This window comes from Nannospalax galili, unplaced genomic scaffold (assembly GCF_000622305.1).
Source record: "Nannospalax galili isolate Female #2095 unplaced genomic scaffold, S.galili_v1.0 scaffold300, whole genome shotgun sequence".
In the NCBI taxonomy this organism is placed as follows: Eukaryota; Metazoa; Chordata; class Mammalia; order Rodentia; family Spalacidae; genus Nannospalax; species Nannospalax galili.
Genome location: NW_008347322.1, coordinates 869,461 through 886,231, shown reverse-complemented (window position 1 = coordinate 886,231; position 16,771 = coordinate 869,461).

Genomic DNA, 16,771 nt, shown 5'->3' with positions numbered 1-16,771 from the left:
AGCCGGTGCGCGCCCCGCCCGCCGCCGCCGCCCCGCGCTGGCCGCCCGGCGCCGAGTTGCGAGCGCCCTGCAAACTTGCAAGTTTGCCTTTGCCAGGGGTTCCCGGGCGCGGTGGGGCGGCGGCGTGGGAGGAGGGCGGGGAGGGCGGAGCTGGGGGGGCAGGAGCCGCATTCCCTCCCCTGCTGCCAAAAAAACCCCCGTGGCCGGCGGTGGAGAAGGAGGAGGAGGAGGAGGAGGAGAGCGGGGCCCGGAGCCCAGCGGCCCGGCCATTGTCTGCGCGGCCACACAAAGAGGCCGGCCGTGGCCGCGCGGGGACCCGGGCCCAGTAGGGCGCCCTCCGGGGGAGCCGAGGCCCAGCGCAGGCCGCGCTTTTGGACGGACAGGAGGGGAAACTGAGGCCCGGGGGCGGCGGCGAGCCCGAGGCCGGCCGCTGGGCAAGGGGACGCTGCCTTTTGGAAGCCGCAGACCCCTCCCACTTACACAGCGCAGGCCGCGCACCCCAGTGGACAGGACGGGAAACTGAGGCACCGGCCGGCGGCTACAGGACGTTGCCCTTTGGATGCCCTAGTCCCCTCCCACTTGCACACACCGCCCCAGACGCCCACGCACCCCAGTGAACAGGAGGGGAAACTGAGGCACAAAGGGGCTGTGAGCCAGAGGCCGATGGCCGGACCAGGGGACGCTGCTCTTTGGACGCCCCAGGCCCCTCCCACTTGCACACATCGCAGGGCACTGCGCGGCCCCCCACGGGCGGACGGGGGAAGGGTCTGAGCTGCGCCCCCGCGTTACCCCGACGGCTCCCACCCCTCCTCCGGGGGCCCCCCCGAGGCGCCCTGCTTCGGAGGCGCTGTTACCCTAGTCGGACACTGCCCGTGGCCCCGAGCTATTTTTATACCTTGGGTAGTTCTCTGACTTTTAAATTCATGATTTGTTTGTTTAAAAACGAAAGGAAACACTCCTACCCAGGGAGAGCCTGGGCCTCCTCCGCGCCCGCCCGCCCGCCGTCTTGGGCGGCTGGAATTCGGGTTTGGGTGTGAGCTACCTGCGCAGAGCCAAGCCAGCCTTCCTGAGCGCATGGCTCCCCTGCGCCAGGCCAGGCCGCTGGCAGTCCCGCCTCCCTCCACTCCCAGCTGGTGTCTGTCAGACCAACATCCAGCCTGGAGGCCCTGGCAGAGGGGCTTGTACCAAAGTCCACCGGCCGCCTAGAGTGGGTAGTGCCCAAAGAGCGCATCGCCCTTCAGGACACAAAGGCAGGTGCTGCCTGGGCCCACTGCCGCCGCGGGTGCACATACCCTTCTCTGCCAAAGGGGACAGAAATGAGACCCTCCTAAAGATGACAGCCTTAACAGCCTCTCACCAACCTTTCCAGGAGAGAGACATTTCTTTTTCCTCTTCTGGGGTCTGGAGATAGTCCGACACAGAGAGCACTAATGAGAAAAGGCAAACCCGGGGTACTGAATACACTGGGCTGGCCTGTGCACCAGGCTGGTTTCCCGGGCCTGTCCCCAGCTGGCTGGACCATTCCCCTGGTGTGACGCACAATCTGTGGCGCATTGGGTCCTGCCTGCATCAGATTCCACAGCTCCACTGGGCTCACTTGACCAGAGGAAAGAGCCCCCAGGCTCCTTCCTTGACACACGGCCATTTTGAGAATCCTCCTACAGCCTGTGGGCAGTGAACAGGACTCACTTGCACAACCTGTGTGCACAGCAAGGCCAGAGAACTGATAGAATGAAGTTTTCCTCACCTTAGGGAAGTGATGTCACAGCTGAACCAAAGCCTGTTCATAGAACCCCTGGGTCACCCTGCCCAGGCCCCCCCATGGTGGCCAATGATGGTGCCTTCCTGCCATGGCCAGTGGACTCTGGCCTGTAGGTAGCCTACCCGTACTGAGTCTTAGGACACAGGGGATGAGGGTATTGAAGAGAGAAACTCCAACAATCCCTGTTCTTCAATACTGTGGGTCAGCAAACATCTGCAGAGTCCATGGCGATGGCTCAACCTTGGGCTCTCTAGGGGAGCTGTGGTCAAGATGGACAGAGAAAGGGCGGGACCCAGCTCTGCCTTTCAACACCACTCAGTGGCCTGACCAGGCACTCTCCTATGTTCAGTTCCCTCATCTGTAAAGTGGGGACAGTCCCACTCCTTACAGGATCATTGAAATGACTGACTAGGCAATATGCTCTGACAATTAGTCCTGGAGAAGGACCTGGCAGGTGGCAGTTATTTTATTTTGTCACGAGATAGGGAGGATTCACAGGCTGGAGGAACCACACTGTGCTTACAAGAGGTTCAGGGCAGACAGACCAGAAACACCATCCACAGGGACAGGAGAGCAAGGCCCAGTCAGCCAGGGGCCTGGGTGACTTCCCAGTGGTTAGCCCTTGAGTTGGGTCATGAAGGAAGGACATGTTTGTCCGGTCGAGTCAGGGCGACACACCCAGGTGGAAAGGCTGGGGAGGCAGTGGCCTGGAGGTGGGAATGAGGTATGAGCTAGTCCAGCCTTCAGGTCAGAACACTTGGGGCAGCTATGGGAGAGCTGGGCCTGGAGGTCCCAAATGCTGGCAATGGCATCCAAGGTCACTTCCTGACAGTGGCCAGCGGGACACACTAGGCTCCCGCACCCTCCACATCCCAGCTCTCCCCTCCTGTGAGAAACTATGTCAGAAACTGTTTAAGTGCTTGGAGACAGAGAGGCCCGGGCAGGCAAGTTTCTATGCAGGGACCTCAGCTGGGGACAGGGATGGCTGAAGGCTCTAGGCGCCCCTGTCTAAGAAGCCCTACCTGTCCAGAAAGTTGGCTGATAGTAGAAGTTCAGAGGATCCAGATCCTGCTACTCCAGATCCCTCTCACATCTACACAGGCTGCACAACTTGTGAGCCTCATCTTTCTAGTGCGGAGCAGGGGCACAGGTGCCCAGGAAGAGGGGTAGGTAGGGTGAGGGTGGGCAGAGAGCCAGCTAGCTGCTGGAGGGAGGCCCCATCCCTTCCAGATCTGGGATGGAAATGGCCAGACCGCCTGTTATTCCTGCGGATCACTGTTTCCCACTCTCCCCTCTACTTGGGGCTGTTTGGTATAAGTGATCCCACACGAAACTGCCTGGGGACGGTGGCTATCCCATTCAGAGTTCTCAGGACCAAGCTGACCATGGAAAAATCCACTCCAGCCTTCCTTCCACATGCTTAGGCGGTCAAAAGCTTTCATAGTAATAGTCATCTGTTTATGCCTTCGATCTGAGAGGGGTTTGTTTTCTGTTTTGGTTTTCTTTTTTTTTTTTTAATCTCCTTGAAGGATGCTTTCTAAGGTACCTTGGCTGTTTTCAAACACTGTCTCAGCTCAGCCTTGTAAATAGTCTAGGCATTGCCTGGTGAATGGTGTTTTTAAAGGCCGGTGTTGCTGGGCACCCTGAGGCTGCATTGGGCAGACTGCTGGGGCCCAGCAGGCCCTGGAAACCAGGTAGAGCTAGGCTGTCCCTGTTCCTTTCCCTGGGGAGGTTTTGTGTGATCCTGAGCTGGTACCTATTGGGATCTCACAGGGGCTGGGGTGCCCAGCCCTCAACAAAGTAGGCCAGGAGCTTAGCGTTCTACCTGGCCTACCTCTGTCCCCAAGCACCTGAGCCCACAGACTCCCTTGCTCACCTACCCTGTGGGCCAGTTGCGGGAAATGCTGCTTGTGGTGTCAGTGAGGCAAGCTGGGAGGTAAAGCTCAGAGAAGCAAGGTCAAATACGGCTGTGACTAGGTTCGTCCTGAGCCCCCTGTCCATCTCACCTCCTGCCTCTCCGTCCCTCTAGGGGGAGAGGGACTTGGCCCCACTGGGACTCCTGTCTGTCCGTCATGCCTGGTGGCCACAAAGGATGGGAGGTAGGGGGTGAGATGAGAGGAAGGGGTAGGAGACAGGGAGACGGGACTTCTGCCCATGGGTGAGACCCTTGGGAGAATGCCATAGTCCTAGAGGATGTCTCTGTATCTGTCACCAGCGGTGGAGAATCACAGGCCTCCATACCCAGAGCAGTGTAGGGTGTCAAGTAAGGGGCGCTGACAATCAGGACTTCTGCAGAGGTTTAGTGGGTTTCAGGGTTTCCAGGTTTGGCGGGCTCTGAGCAGGAGCCTAGAGAGCCAATGCTCCACTGAAACCAAAGGCCACCATCAAGTAGTTCTAGAAACTCTAGGGAGGGAGCAGATCCGATCAGAGCCCTAAGAGGTGGGTGCAGGTATGCCCCAGGTGCCAGGTCTATAGCATACTGCAGACACTGTCTCCTCTAACACCTGCTCCTCAGATCCTGCTCCTCATTTCATACATGGACATTGAGGCTGAGGACAGCAGGGCCTGACTCTGGGAGCCACTGCAGCCTCAGCAGCATAGGCACCAACCAGTGGTCAGATTTCTCCCAGAAAGCTGCAAACCTCACACTCCTGCCTCCAGGGAGTCACAGCACCTGCCCAGCTCTCTTGGGGTGTGGGTTGGACAGCCAGGGAGATGACAGGTAAGCCTGAAGACCAGAGAAAAGGGACAGGCGACGGTCTCGGAGAACAAAGTGCTGCAGGAGATACCTCAAGGAGGAAACCGAAGCCACCAACTGTTTGTTGTAGCCCTGGACAAGGGCCCTCTGTGAACTTCAGTCCCTTCCCCTGTACGTGGGAGGAAAGGACCAGCGAATCACAGGCCGTTTGGCTTGAAATGAGATGGTGATGGTGGAAAATAGGTGTTGGCAGATCACAGGAACCGGGAAAGCACAGGTGAGACACCAGCCTGGGGTGAGGTCCCAACTTCACCTGGGCCAGGCGGCACACCCTCTCTGCTGCCTGTGCCCTGCCCCGCTCCACACGTAGCTCATCAGGCGAGGAGATAATGTGTTTTATCGGGGCATTTATTATCGACAATTGCTCCATAAATCTCCTTCCATTCACATACATATACATACGAGCTAGATAAATATTCAGAGAAGAGCGTCCCTGTCCAATCCCCCGATGTCGTCAACTTGCCCCCATAAAGATAACGGGAAATGATTCATAATATTTATTTGACAGACATGATACGAACCGTAATAGTCTGTTGGGATTAAAAATATCCGTACGTCTCTGTCACCCACCAATGTGGTTTAAATATTATGTATGTGGCCACTGTGGCAGCAAGGAGAGGCGGGTGGTTATTGATAGCACCATAAAGAGGCGTCAGTTTTGTATTGAAGAATGGGGAAGGTAACCCTGGAGTTTCCTGGATGCTCCTTTTCAGGGCTTGCAGCAAGAGAAACTGTATTTAAAGTGTTGCGTTCCCCCCCACACCAGACTGCCAGCCAGTGAGTGGGGCCATCTGGCAGATCAGCTCAGGCCACTCAGGAGAGGAGACCTGCAGCTGGGCCTGGGGAAGTGGGTGTCCTCTCCCCTGGTGGTCCAGGGCCAGCTGCAGGCCTTGGGAGAGAAGACCCTGAAGGCCCAGGCTCCACTGTCCCACTGGACGGCCTATGCCCAACCTCTGCTCAGCACAGAGCAGGCAGCACCCCTGCCCCCACCCAGCTCACCAGACCTAAAACCCCTTTCCAGCTCCCTTTGCCCCAGGGATGAAGTCCAGACTCATAGCAAAACTCACCAGGCCTGCCCTCTCCCTCCCTCCATGAGTCATCTTCCTCCTGCACACCAGCCCTGCCCACAGCCACTCCTCCCCAAGCTAGCTGAGAATGGACCTCATCCATACCAGCCACTCCACATTCCACCTGAGGGGCCCAACTCCCGTGTGGCACCCATAGCAGTCTGATGGCCCCACCCACCCACCATTATGTACACACACACACACAGACACACGCACGCACACGCACGCACCCCTATCTCTGAACTCACTCTGAGCAGACTTAGAATTTAGTTTTACATGTTCCTTTACAGACCAGGCATGGTGGCGCACGCCTGTAGTCCCAGCACTCGGGAGGCAGAGGCAGGCGGATCTCTGTGAGTTCGAGGCCAGCCTGGTCTACATAGTGAGTTCCAGGACAGCTGGGGCTACAGGGAGACCCTGTCTCAAAAAGGAAAAAAAAAAAATGTTGCTTTATGGGGTACTATCCCCAAAACCCAAAACGGCCCATGGAGGGAGATGGGCATTGTCTTGAAGGGGCCTATGGTGGGCATTTGCATCCATTATTTACATTGCAACCCTTTGCCACTTAGACAAGAAAAAATAAATCTTTCCATCCTAGGGCCTCAGATTTGCATCCATTATTTACATTGCAACCCTTTGCCACTTAGACAAGAAAAAAATCTTTCCATCCTAGGGCCTCAATTTACCTATCAGTACAGCACTGACCCCCTCAAGATCCAGACTCCTTGGAGACAAAAGTTCATTTAGTCATGGAGATTTTAGGGGTTTGCTTTGGAGAGCAGCCAGTGGCCGGGCAGTGAGATAATCTCTAAGGGGTGGGAAGGGAATTTTACCCTTCTCTACCCAACCTCATTCTCGGGGCCCCAGGTCCAGCCCCCAGCTAGAGCCCCAGCAAACAAGACAGCCATACTCCCTGGGAGAGCCCAGTCCCCATGCTGATGAATTACCAGCTCATGGTGACAATTGGCCTTTGTTTCTCCCTCTAACAAGGGTCCCCTTCCCCCAAAAGAGCCTCTTCTAAATGGAGACACAGGAGGGGCTGTCCTGGAAATTAGGTCACTCAGAGGAGCCCAGACAGACGCCCACAGCCAGCAGACCTAGGGGCTCAGTCCAGGCCTCAGCGCCTCTCTGGACCCAAGGAGGGCCATGACACCCCCACACCCCAAGTCAGGTCTGTACTGCTCACAGCATCACTGAGGAATTACAGAGGCTCGGCACTGGCCTTAAGCCACAGGTATGGCTGTCACGACACCCTGCCTGGTTGACCCCCCACCACCTGGGGCACCTGCCCCTCATATTTTCAGCCTCTTACTTTAAAGCACCCATATATGGGAGTCCCATAAAGCTCCCCTCCCCAGTAATACCCAACACTCAAAGGTTCCTGCCCTCCCCCTCCCCACGCCACCCCTAGCTTCCCTTGGGCAGGGAGGGCACCCCGTGTTTCAGGAGCTCCATGTTTCCTCCACAGCCTGCTGGAGCCTACCCAGGAGTAAGGGAAGCTCAAAAAAGTCAAAAGGAGAGATCCAGAAGGACACAATTGCCCAAGGCCTGCAGACTTCTCAGAGACTCAGTAACCAACACTTCTGTGAGTGCCCTCAAGTGTGAAAGGCAGGGTGAGGCAGGGAGGCAGTCACACCCTCACCAAAGATACCTGGGGACCCCAGAACCTTGCCCCTAGGCTCTCGTCTCTGAGCCACCTGATGGATACCCCTAGAGTCACTGATACCCAAACCTAGAAGGAATCCTAATGTCTCTTGACCCGTGGCTTAACAACTGGAGGACTGTGGGCATCGAGGAAGGGAAACCAAGGCTCCAGTTCCCCGTTCCATGACAGCAGTGAAGGATAAGAGCCTGACACTCACCTGTACATCTGAGCCGCCACCAGTCCTTACCCTGGCTGTGTTTGCGGTTCTGTTATTATCAAAGGATGGTTAGCTTTTGAGAAAGTATAAATGTTAGTTTTTGATGTTATACCCATACTAAATCGAGGCCCAGTGGAGAGATGTGAGGACCCTGGGTTTGTGGGACTCAAGATCAGGCCTATCTGAGCCTGCATCCCTCCTCTGCTAACAGGCCAGATCCCAGGCATCCGTGTCCACCTGGGATAGGACTGACCATGTAGTAAGTGCTCTACGGATCAGATGGTGGTATCTCCGATGCTGGTCTGAGTGAGCATTGCACACGTTGCAGGCAGCAGGATTGACAGACTAGGCTGAGGGAACTTCTCTGTGGCATGAGATTGCCTTTGGAGCTGCTGTGTGGAGGACTGGCCGTTTTGTGAAAGACAGACTTGCCGAGTGATCCGTGTCTAAGTCACATGGCTGAAAACTTCAAAATGGCCTTAAAGATGATACCCTTGTCCCACACTTTAGGGCACCATGGCAACCAGGCAGTACGTGTCCATGTTAGCTGCGTCTATCAGAGGCTGGTGTGTGGTGGGTCCTGTAGCCCCGGGATCTGGGCCTCCCCACAGCACTTCAGAAGCTCTGTACTGGGGCTGGAGAGATGACTCAATGGTTAAGAGCACTGGCTGTTCTTGCAGAGGACCCGGATTCGATTCCTAGCTAACAACTGTCTGTGACCCCAGTTCCAGGTGACTCAACTCACTCTTCTGACCTCCAAGGGCACTGCACGACACAGATGGACCTGCCTACACGCAGGCAGGCCATACCCTCCCTGCACTCCCGGTCAGAACCGCCTCCCCGCACTCCTGGCCAGAACTGCCAGTGGCTAGGGAGGGCACAGCTTCCTGCCGTCAGGTGGCCATGGGGAGACCAGAGAGAGCCGAAACCTGCCTTGCCAGCCACGCTCAGATTCACAGCGCAGGCAGGATGGATGGGTGTTCCCCAGGGCGGCAGCTATCACTGCACTGTGGGGACTGCCCTTGTGGTCGGTAGGGCAGAGGAGCTGACCAGCCACGAGGCCTCAGTTTCCTCTTATGAGCCTGTACTCGAGTTGCTACACCTCAGTGTGCAAAGGAGGGTGAAAGGCAACTTTGACTCATTGACTACGGGATCCAGTCCCCAGTGGATTCAAGGAAGTCTGGAAAGAAATGCCCCCACCCTGCTCGCTGACCATGGGGAGACCCGGGCGTGGGCCGGGATTGGCACAGCCCCTTTTGCGTTATTCTTCACCTTCTCCAGCAGGCTTTTATAATCAGAGAAAAGAATGGATTCAGCCCCCAAGCGTAGTATAAGATTCAGCAGGATCCCACTCCACCTCAGCTCCATTACCCACCATCTAGGCTTCCCCCACATCCCCTGTGTGACAGCCGGAAGCAGCATTCAGACCCCCCAGAGAATTCTCCCTTGTTAAGCAGCTCCCCAAGAACCCCAGGCCTTCCTCAGCCCCAGCCAGCCCCCGCTTGATGGCCAGCTCCCCTCCGGGAGGCCTGTGGAAATACCTGTGTCGTATTTATATGATAGGAACACACTTACCCTTCCCCTGATGTACCACAAGATTTATCTGATCTGCCCACCCTGTCATCAGGCCAGGCAAGATTAATAATACACTTAATTTCACAAGCACAGAGGGTTGCATCTAAATGGTCAAAATATTTGGACCACAGCACGACAAGTGAGCTCATTTCGGTGGTTTTAAAAGCTGACACAGACACAGCTTGGCTTGGTTCACTGTCATCTTGTGCCAACACAGATGAATGGTCGGTTCCTGTAGGAGAAGGGCACCCTGGACCCAGATACCCTCCAGCCCCACCAACCTGAACCCCAGTACCCCCAGAGTCACCATGCACCCCCAACCCCAGCATGCTGGACCCAGTAACTCTAGACTTCACTAACCCCAATCCATCATCCCAGATCCCAGCACCTCTCACTCCTTCAACCTGAATCCTAGAACCCCAAACCCAACATACCGGACCCAAGAATCTCTGACTCCAGCATCTCCAACTACAGCAACCTACACCGTAGCACCCCAGACTCTAACACCCTCAATCTCAGAAACCGAAATTCCAGCAACCTGGACCCCAGTATCTCAGATTTCGAATCCATCATCCCAGATCCCAGCACCTCTCACTCCTTCAACCTGAATCCTAGAACCCCAAACCCAACATACCGGACCCAAGAATCTCTGACTCCAGCATCTCCAACTACAGCAACCTACACCGTAGCACCCCAGACTCTAACACCCTCGATCTCAGAAACCGAAATTCCAGCAACCTCGACCCCAGTATCTCAGATTTCAGCACCATGTAGCCAGCACCTCCAATCTCACTACCCCACAAACATTCCCCCTGGAAGGGGCATATGCTACAAAGAGTTGCCCACAGCGTGGCCCTTTATCCTCAGATAACACACTGGTATTGGACACACATTCTTTGGGCCAGGTCCCACCCAGGACAGATCAGAGACCCAAAACTAGGATATAGGTGGCCAGAGACACCCAAAGGGGTTCTGGGGCCTCCTCCCCAAGAAAGACCCTGACACCTCACAAGTCCCCAGGCCTTTTGGAGATCTGTGCTTCCTTACCCTCTAATTTTTCACATAGGGACTGGGGCTGGGGAGAAGGAAGGGACTCTTGTGAGGCTACCTAGGGAACAGGGCCTGCAGCAGCCCCAACTGTCGCCCCCCCCCCGCCGTGGCCCGCCCTGTCCTGCTGCTGCCCCGGGAGGCCCTCAGAATCCTTTGTCTGGAGTCCCTGGATGTGTGCCTTCTCAAGAGATGAGCAACGCACTAACAGGATTTGTGGTCCTGCCACTTCTGTGATCATCCTCCAGCGGCTGAGCCTGAGCTGGCCTCCAGGCCCCACCACTCCACAGGCAGCCAGCCCTGCTACTAGCTAAGCTGGATCCCAGCCGGCAGGCAAAGGCCCTGGATGGGGGTCGGCTCCCTGGGAATCCCCCAGCCCTCTGCCCCATCATTGGGGGGGTCCAGCCTGGCAGGGGCAGAAAGAGCAGGGCCTTCCAATGTTATACCCACACCCCTACAAGCCTGCACCACAGATGGTCACTGGGAGCCACCCAGGGCATTGAGAAAGGCCACAACTTTTAGCATCAGTAAGGCCACAGTTGGCCATGGGACTCCAGCGCTGGACAAGACTTACAGTGCCTTTCCACCACCTGCCCTTCTGTCAACTGAGGGCGATGAGGCCAATGCTGGGCTTGGGGTAGGAAGAGGAAAGCATCATGGGTTGTGTTGTATTATGGTTATCACGTATCAGAGCAGAGGCGAAGTAAAGATCCCATTACACGTAGGACAATGCCAAGGTCCATAATGAATGCATGCTGGCAGGTGGGCTGATCAGAGAGCTGGAGCCATGACAGAGCATGACAGGACAGTGCTGCCACTGGTCATGGCGGTCGTCGGGGGGTGGGCACAATGTCCAGCTGCAGTTCAGGAGAATGGCGTCCCAGAGGATGGTGAGGTCTGAGACGGGTGGGGTAAATGGAGCCTGTGTGGGAATCTACTGGACTCCAACTGCCCATGGCTTCCAGCACTGCAGAAATTCACCCATGAACTCTCAGCCATGATCACTAGACCCAGCCCAACCCTTCCAACTGTAAGGACAAAGTTGTGATCTTACAGTGATCAAACATCAAAATGTGGAGAATGTGGAGGATGTGCTAGGCATGGTAGTGTACACCTTTAATCCCCAGCATTTGGTAGGCAGGGGCAGGCAGATCTCTTGAGTTCAAGGCCAGCCTGGTTCACATACTGAACCAGGGCTACATAGTGACATTCTGTCTCAAAAAAAGAAAAAAGGTGTAGGCTGAAGTCAAAGCAGTGCTGGAAGGGAAGTACGTAACTCCCAAAGCTTATGGTGGAGAAGTCCTAAAACTGATGACCTAAGGTTTATCTTTATGTTCTTTAAAAAATGGGGGTGGGGCTGGAGAGACGACTCTGTGTTAAGAGCATTTGTTGCTCTTGCAGAGGACCTGGGTTCAGTTCCCAACACCCACATTGGGTGGCTCACAATCAACTATAACTCCAGCTCCAGGGGATCTGATGCCCTCTTCTGACTTCCACATACCCCTCACAGACACACACACGCACAATTAAAAATACTACAACAAATCTTGTTTTTTAATTTTTTTTTTCTCTTTTTGAGGCAGTGTCTCCCTGTAGCCCCAGCTGTCCCGGAACTCACTATGTAGACCAGGCTGGCCTTGAACTCACCGAGATCCGCCTGCCTCTGCCTCCCGAGTACTGGGATTAAAGGTGTGTGCCACCACGCCCAGCAATTTTTTTTTAAATGTGTATGTGTGTATTGCCTGCATGCAGGTCAGTGCACCGGTGTCGTGCACTGCCCACGGAGGTCAGAAGTGGCTGTCGGATGCCCTGGGACTGGAGTTACAGACAGTTGTTAACTGCCATGTGGGTGTTGGGATTCGAACCTGGGTCCTCTGCAAGAACAACTAGTGCTCTTAACTGCTGAGCCATCTCTCCAGCCCCTACAACAAATCTTTTTTAAAGATATGATTATTTCCAAAGATTCAGGACAAATGTTTTTTAATATTTTATTATTTATTTTATTTTTTATGTGTATGTGTGTTATGCCTGCATGTATGTAAGTGCACCCATGTCATGCAATGCCTGAGAGGACAGAAGAGGCCGTCGGATCCCCTGGAACTGGAGTTACCGACAGTTGTTAGCTGCCATGTGGGTTCTGGGACTCGAACCTAGGTATTCTGCAAGAACAGTCAGTGTTTTTAACTGCTGAGCCATCTCTCCAGCCCCCAGGACAAATATTTAACAAAACTCAGGACCTCATCATACTAAAAATGCTCCAAAAAATTAGGCCTATTAGAAGCATCCTCAAACTTTAATTTTTAAAAAACAACAAAACAAAACCAAAATAACTTCATAGCAAACTAAAAATTGACATTTTCCCAAGATGGAGAACAAGAAAGGGTGCTCTCCAGGCACCTCCGCCGCTCCTGGTGACTCTAGATATCATCTGAAACTGAGAAAATGACACAAAAGATATAACACTCAGAAAGGAAGAAACGCATCCCCTATTTACAGAGGACGTGACTAGTAGAAAACTGAGGTGTTCAAAACAAAACAAAGCAAATAGAAACACGCCTTTAATCCCAGCACTCGGGAGGCGGAGGCAGGTGGAGTGCCTGAAAGCAGAGCCAGCCTTGTCTACATAGCGACTTCCAGGCCAGCTGGGACTACAAGGAGACTCTGTATCAATAAACAAATAAACAGGTGCTGGAGAGATGGCTCAATGGTTAAGAGCACTGACTGCTCTTGCAGAGGACCCGGTTCGATTCCCAGCACCCACAGGATAACTAATAACCGTCTGTAACTCCAGGTCTAGGAGATTCGACGCAGTTAAGAGTACATACTACTCTTTAGCCAAAGCCCCATAAAGAAGAGGAGGAAGAGGGAGGAGAAGGAGGAAGGGGGAGGGGGAGGGGGAGGAGGAGGGAGAAGAAGAGTACATGAAGTTATCAGGAAAAAGTGATGGGGAGATATGGAAGGAGCTGGAAGGGAGGGAGTGGGCATGGATTTGATCAGAACACCTTATATGCATGTATGAAATTCTCAATAAATTATTTTAAAAAATAAAAAAAGAGGGCCGGGCATGGTGGCGCATGCCTTTAATCCCAGCACTTGGGAAGCAGAGGCAGGTGGATCTCGGTGAGTTCAAGGCCAGCCTGGTCTACATAGTGAGTTCCAGGACAGCTGGGGCTACAGGGAGACCCTGTCTCAAAAAAAGACAAAAAATGAAAAATAATAAACAATAAAAAAGACAACAGTTAAAGGCATGAAGTTGAAGACGTAAGGAGGGTGTAGATAGAGGAATATGATCAACATACATTGTATGCAATTCTCAAAAATTCAGTAAAAATACTTAAATAAAAAATAATTCCAAAAATTAAAAAAAAGTACATACTACTCCTATGGAGGACTGGAGTTCAGTTCCCAGCACACATGTAGGGTGGTTTACAACCACCTGTAACCCCAGGTCCAGGAGATCTGACACTTCTGACCTCTGCAGACACGCACACACACAGCATACATACACAAATAAATAAAAAATGGAATCTTCAGTGTTCCACTTATAGCAGCCGGAGAGATGGCTCAGTGGTTAAGAGCACTTGCTGCTCTTGCAGAGGATCTGGGACCAATTCCCAGGACCACATGGTGGTTTATGACTACCTGTAACTCCAGTTCCAGGGGATTCAGCACCCTCTCTGGCCTCCAAAGGCACTTGCATTTGCATGTGTACATATACATATATACACATAATTTTAAAAATAAAAATAAATCTTAAATGAAATATGTGCATTTTAGAGGAATAGAATAGAGCCCTGAACAAGGCCTCATGTGGTTGACAGCTGACACAGGAGTCAAGATAATCCAGGAGAGAACTGATTGAAAAGAAGGCTAGACACCACATAAAACATCAAGTATTAACCTCTACATCAAACACAGAAGTTAATTTAAACCAGAACTCAGAGAACTAAGTGAAACTAACATTGCAGAGACTCTAGAAAGAAATGGAGATCTTTGCAGCCTTAGGGTAGGAAAATTCTTTTAAGAGCCAGGTGCAGTGAACACCTCTAACCCCAGCACTCAGGAGGCAGAAGTAGGTTGATCGGGGTGGCAAGGCCAGCCTGGTCTACATAGCAAGTTCCAGGCCAGCTGGGGCTACAGGGGACCCTTTATCAAAAACAGGAAGGGAGGGATGGAGGAAGGGAGGGAGGAAGGAGGGAGGGAGGGGGAAGGAAGGAGGAACGAAGGAGGAAGGAAGGATGGAGGGAGGAGGGAGGAAGGAAGGAGGAAGGAAGGAGGGAGGGAGGGAGGAAGGAGGAAGGAAGGAGGAGGGAGGGAGGAAGGAAGGAAGAAAGGAAGGAGGAAGGAAGGAAGGAAAGAAGGAAGGAAGGAAGGGAGGAGGAAGGAAGGAAGAAGGAGGGAGGGAGGGAAGAAGGAAGGAAGGACTAGGAAGGAAAGAAAGAAGGAAGGAAGGAGGGAGGAAGGAAGGAAGAAGGAGGGAGGGAGGGAAGAAGGAAGGAAGGAGGAAGGAAGGAAGGAAGGAAGGAAGGAAGGAAGGGAGGAGGAAGGAAGGAAGGAGGAAGGAAGGAAGGACTAGGAAGGAAGGAAAGAAGGAAGGAAGGAGGGAGGAGGAAGGAAGGAAGGAGGAAGGAAGGAGGGAGGGAGGGAGGAAGGAGGAAGGAAGGAGGAGGGAGGGAGGAAGGAAGGAAGAAAGGAAGGATTCTGGTCCCCTTTCGAAAGGGAAGGGAAGGAAGGAAGGAGGGAGGGAGGGAGGAAGGAAGGAAGGAAGGAGGGAGGAAGGAGGGAAGAAGGGGGGAGGGAGGGAAGAAGGAAGGAAGGAGGAAGGAAGGAGGAAGGAGGGAGGGAGGGAGGAAGGAAGGACAAGGAAAAAGAAGAAAGAAAATTCTCTAAGATAGAACAGAAAATTCTGAAACATTTTTTTAAGGTCAGTTGGACTTCGTCAAACTTAAAAGTGCTCATTCTGCAAAACATGCCATTCAAAAATGGAAACTCAAAGCACGTATGAGAGAGAATCCGCACAAGGCAGAGTCCCAAAGACATGTGTGGACTATATAAAGAGCCTTCAAAATGCAACAGCCAAAGATAAACCAATGCATTAAAAATGGAGGGAGGCTGGAGAGATGTTCAGTGCTGAAGAGCACAGGCTGCTCTGCAGAGGACCAGGTTGGATTCCCAGCACCCACATGGCGGCTAACAACCACCTGTAACTCCAGTTCCAGGGGATCCAATGCCCTCTTCTGGCCTCCACAGACACTAGCACACATATGAACACACCACATACATACATACATACATACATACATACATACATACATACATACGTAGAGTTAAAAATCTTAAGAAAAAAGGGACAGACCAGCCCACCTAGGACTCTGACAAGCATACCACACACCACTCCTTAAAGAAGCTTGTTTTTGCAGCAGATGGAGGCTACTGCAGACTTCCACAACTGGCCAGACACAGAATATATGTCTGAGAGATGCCCAGTCCTAGGCAACACATCTACAGTGGAACCTCTACACCTAAGGCTCATGGAACACATCGGAACAGGGGTGGAGAGAGAACTAGTGCCTCCCTCAACTCTCACTAGTGAAGCTTCCTTGTGCAACAGAGTGGGATGCACACCGGAGGCCACAACTGGTCAAGTTTCAGAGAATAAGAGACTGCAGGGTGCGTGTCCCCAGATGGGACTCCTCCATCAAACCTCACCCACCCACGGCTCAGGGACCATTGCAGAAGAGGGGGTGGAAAGATTATAAGGGCCAGGGCTGGTGCATGCACATAGGGAAACAGATGGTTCAGGTCACTGGAAGCTTACACATGTGAATTTTGTGGCAATGGTGGCATCCAGCACAGGACCCACGCCAACTCAATCAGACAAGGGCCGGAGGGGAGCAAGAGACATGGACGGCAGGCCGGCCTTAGTCTGGGAACTGTTGGAGACCGGTCACTACTGAATGAGGGAGAGCGACCTTCCTTATGATCTCTGGGGAGGCTGACTGGACTCCAGGGGGTGAATTTGCACTGAAGGACATCTGGGTACAAATGCTTGACTGGATGGGACTGAACATGTATGGCGGAATGCCTGAGGTCCGGCAGGGGCGGGAGTGGGGTGGGAGCATGGATGGGGGAGGGAAGGAGGCCTAAATTTCATTCAAAACTGTTGTATAAAATCTAAAAAACCTCAATTTAAAAAAGGGAGAAAGAAAAAAAATTAATTGAGAATACTGAAAAAAAAAGAAAAAGAAAAAAGGGAGGAAGGAGGGAGGGAGGAGGGAGGATAAAAGGGCTGGAGATATGGTGAGATGGCTTAGGGCATAAAGGCATCTGCTGCCAAGCCCGACTGCTTGCACTCAATCCCTGGGACCCACACGGTGGTAGGAAAGAACTGACTCCCTCAGACCTCCACATGTATGCTGTAGCATGCATGTGCCCTCCAATAAATAAATCAATGTAAAAATATTTTTAATGAAATGGGCGTGAGGGCTGGAGAGAAGGCTCAGCAGTTAAGAGCACTGGCTGCTCTTGCAGAAGACCCGGGTTCAAATCCCAGCACCCACATGGCAGCTGACAACCACCCGTAACTCCAGTTCCAGGGGATCCGACACCCTCTTCTGTCCTCCGTGGGCACTGTGAGACACGGTTGCACTTACACACATGCAGGCAATACGCTCACACACATAAAATAAAAATAAATAAA